General features: G+C 43.5%; 1 pseudogene; it reads right to left on the reverse strand.

Moving 5' to 3' along the window:
* Positions 1 to 3,769: 3,769 nt before the first annotated feature.
* On the reverse strand, positions 3,770 to 4,375 carry LOC149140753 (cytochrome P450 78A4 pseudogene; annotated as a pseudogene).
* Positions 4,376 to 4,631: the final 256 nt, after the last annotated feature.

The following is a 4,631-nucleotide window of genomic DNA, read 5'->3' on the forward strand; positions in this document are numbered from 1 at the left end:
CACATATTCACCATGGATGTCGTGCCCATCGGAACACACATTCCATCGCCCATGTTCACATCTTTAGTGGAGAGACGTGCCCGTGATAGGAGTAGTCCAGGTGGATGCATTCGCAGTGCCTCCTTTACCACAGCCTGCACGTAGTGCAGGTTAGGGATATCTGAATCCTTCACGCTGCGCTCTCGCCCCACTACTGTGTCCAACTCTGCCTGAGCTTTCTTCTGGGCATTCGGATTCAGCACTAGTTCTGCCATGGTCCACTCTGTCAGCAGAGCCGTCGTGTCTGTGCTGCGAAAAATCATCTCCTGCATGCATGCATACATAAAGAAATTAGAAGCAAAGGCAAGCAAACTCACCTCATTCATAAATTCCTTCCGGTGTGAAAAAACTAAACTAAAATACAGAGATAGAACAGATCAGGTCAGATCAGAGTGTCAAAACACTAAAATACAGATGTTGGACACCTAATCCTAAATGGGTTAGTGTGGAAGCCAAATAGACCAAAGCAGTCCAAGAGACCTTGGGATCTGAAACCCAAGAGTCACGTATTGTACTATAAATGTATATCTCATGTTAATAAAAAATGTACTGCACGATTTATCTTTCATATTTTCTCTCGCTCCCATGTGTGTTTAACATGGTATCAGAGCAGGCGTATTCCTGCCCTGCATAATTATTTTGAGCCACTTGTTTTATGGCCTTTATGTGCAGATCATTTCTGCCATCAATTCTGCATCTCATGAATATTTTATCAGCTAAATTTTAGCTGTGACCTCTCATTTCTCCAGCGCCATTTTATGCACTGCTCCTGCGTTGCTCTGACCGTTTTTTATAATCACCTGCATGTAACGCTGCGCTGCCCCTGACGTTGTTTCATATAATCAGCGGTTCATTAATATTCCTGTATTGTCCTCTGCGCTGTTCATCTCTGCATAACCTTTGTCTGACACTGCCTGTGCCTGTCTGCCATATTCCTTACCTGCCCTCTTTGACTGCCTGATGAACGTTTGCTCTTCTGCCATATTCCATTAAACCGTCGCCTGACATTCACCTTACATTCTGTTCATCTGGATGCGTTGAGAGTGCCGTTGCGGTTCGAGCTGCAGAAACCGGGTCTCGTAGCGGTCAGTGTCCCCATGAGCGCTGAACCAGGTCATTCTGGAAGGTAAGAATTTCTGGAGCAGCTTTCTCATTTCTCCAGGCCCGTTTTAGAAGCTCGACATTCGTAGCAGCCCCAGATACATCTGCGGTGTCTTCTTGCATCCAAAATGCTTGAGAGGAGTTATTAGCTGGCCCGCGGGAAGAGGTTGTGCCTTCCCCGTTCTCCATTATTGTGTGGACGTCTGTATCAGGAAATTCGAGCTACGCTGGTGCGGTAAACTCTCATTCCTCTACTCAATCAATCAGGTGTTTACAGTTGTGGTTTGAAAAAGGTACAAATGACAAGGGTTTATGGTTTGTAACGCGAACGATGGACAGTTAATAGAATTGTCGAATGTATACATAAGGCCATCGTGGGCATACAGGGAAGGGATCCGCAATCCCACTCCCGATCAAATTAATGAGATTGCCGGTCGACTGCGGACGTATGGTGCCATTCAAAGCAAGAGCATGTACTTCTGGTTTCAAAATTGCAAAAATTCCGAACGGAGACAAAAAGAAGAGAGAGTGTCACCCATCAATCAGTTTCTTCAACCACATTCGTTCGCCGGCACATCGCACAGGAATGCTTCTAAAACTGATAGTTTTGCAGCAGTCGAGGGATTTCTTCAAAATATTAGAGGATTTGGGTAACTATCAGCTAAATATAGAAGGACTCGGTGATATTTGTATAATTTTCATAGTTTCAAGATATCTCTGGTTGGTTTTTTCCCTTTAAGCTACAGGGCTTTCTTGTGTAACTTGAAGATATTTAGCAGCTGACATTTTTCTGTGGGATTTTGGAGGATTTTTAAGGTGTAGAAAAATGGCTAAGCTTGAAAGAATATTAGAGTTATTGAGAAATCTAATCGTATCCACTGCTGACAGCGCAATCATAATCAATAAAGACATTATTGCTGACATTCAAAAATGTATACAAAATGCACAAGAAAAGATAGAGTTTTTGCAGCTTGAGACAAAGCTACAGCAGGAAGAATTACACAAGTGGAGTCATCATTCTGAACCTGTTTCTGTTCAGAAGATTGAAACAGACTCCCATAAACAGCAAGACAATAATGTTACAGTTCATTCAAATAAAGCAGCAGTTGTATATGTAGATGCAGAAACTCAGTCTGCACTTCCCAAGCCCATCATCAGACCTTGGGAACAACTTGTCCACAACAAGCACAGAACTGGTCTTGGATATGACAAGGACTTGTCCTTTCATATTCCAGACTATGCCAAGCCCATTCAGTTTCAGAGTGCTGGATTCATTCATGACAGTTCACCTACTCCTCATGACAGTTCACCATCAACTATTCCAGATTCTGACCCTCTTCCACAGTAACAACAACAACAACAGATCATGAAATGCCAACACTGTGACCGAGTTGGCCATCTGAAAGATCACTGTTTTGATCTTCATCCATGTAAGCACTGTCATAAAACTAGCCATTCTTCACACAGATGCTTCAAAAACAAACGTCCTGCAAGAACAAAGATTCATCTTGGATGGATCGCTTCTTGGCAATGGGCATCAACAGCCAAGAAGATATTCAAAACACATGTCAGAACTTGTTCCAGAGTATTGAAAAGTCTTGCAGCTGATTTTTATCCATCATCTCACCTTGAATCTGACAGGGGGGGGAAATGATGGTCATCCACAAGCTTCAAAGTCACATCAAGCGAGCCTGAGCCACAACCTGCCACACCAGTTTCAGAGTTGTAGCCAGAGACAAAGATGCCCGTGAACATGCCTTCAGTTGGCAATCTGGGACACTTCCTCTAGCAGAAGACTTCAGCTTCTTGCCAGCTTTGGAAGAATTCCAATAACAAAATTGAGAACACTTCCTCTAGCAGAAGACTCCATCTTCTTGCCAGTTTTGGAAGAGTTCCAGGAATTGCATTAAGCATTCCAGAGTTGTTGGTTATCCTTAAACCATCACAGGTTGAGACTTCCCTTTTCAGGTTGAAGTTTTACCTTTTATGCGGGGTGAGACCTCCCTTTTATGGTTGAAGGTTTCCCTCTTTAAAAGAATAGGATCACTTCCTCTAGCAGAAAACTTCAGTTTCTTGCCAGTTTTGGAAGAGTTCCGGGAACTGCACTAAGTGTTCCAGTGTTGGTGGTCATCCTTAAACCACTGCCCTTTATACCAACATTTCATAGAGCACATTCAACCTAGTGCTGCCATGCATTTTTTGCACATTTTGTATTACAGCTCTCTTCTTGGACTCATACATAACCCTTCGGATTAAGGGGGGGAATGTTGGACACCTAATCCTAAATGGGTTAGTGTGGAAGCCGAATAGACCAAAGCAGTCCAAGAGACCTTGGGATCTGAAACCCAAGAGTCACGTATTGTACTATAAATGTATATCTCATGTTAATAAAAAATGTACTGCATGATTTATCTTTCATATTTTCTCTCGCTCCCATGTGTGTTTAACAACAGAGATGGATAAACTAAAATACAGAGAGATAGATCAGATGAGAGTGTGAAAATTTAACTAAAATACAGAGAGATAGATCAGATCAGAGTGTGAAAATTTAACTAAAATACAGAGATACATAGCTAAGAGTGTGAAAATACGGATAGTACTAACCCAGAGAACAGCGATCATATACTCCTCATTCCTTTTGGATATCGACAAGCATTCCTAGAGCATCAGCCTGGCGACCAGGCTCGTGGGCAGCAATTCTGCGCGGAGAAAAGAGATGTGTAGAAGAAATTCTCCTCAGCAACCTCCAGTAATCCCCTTTGGGTGCGAAGCCAATGGCCCGGCCGAACAATAACTGCTGCGCAGAGTGCTTGAGGGGTCTGTTGGCGAAATAAGGGGAGTTGAGCAGCTCTCGGGCCACTTCAGGATCCGATGGAATAACGGCGGTCGTGGAGCCTAAGCTAAAGGCCATAAGCTTTGTGGCATGATGAAGACGAGCCAGATATTCGAGCTTGCGGTGAGCGAGACCGATGCTCATGTCCATTAGACTTCCGATAATGGGCCATCCTTTGGGACCGGGAATAGGAACGTGGCCAGACCTCCTGTGTCTTCCCGCCCACGCACAGCCTCCCGGCATCAACCAGGACGCCAAAACAGCAGCGATGAGTAGTGCAACATACAGAGGCCACTGACCCAACGCAGCAAAAATATCCTGAGAGTCCAACAAACCACTATTTCCAAAGAGGAGGACATAGAGCCACCATTCGGCACTTTCAGAACTCCCCCCATTTTCCATCAAAGTGGATGGCAAATAAAAAAAAGAAAACGAAAGTTGCAAACAAAATGGATGGCAAATAGAGAAACCAAAGAAGCAGCAACAAAACAAAGCAAAGAGATACACATGAAAATGGGAAGGACTTGATGTGGATTTATAGCGGGAACGATTCCATTCTATGGAAATAGAGGGAAAATAGCGGGTTGTAACTCCCAATGGATGCACATGCATTTTTATCTTGATAGTTGTGTATGGAGTTTTCAGAATTCTAATTTAA

Source organism: Pinus tabuliformis, chromosome X (genome assembly GCF_031772625.1).
Source record: "Pinus tabuliformis cultivar Carrire ecotype Pingquan chromosome X, CPIR1, whole genome shotgun sequence".
Classification (NCBI taxonomy): Eukaryota; Viridiplantae; Streptophyta; class Pinopsida; order Pinales; family Pinaceae; genus Pinus; species Pinus tabuliformis.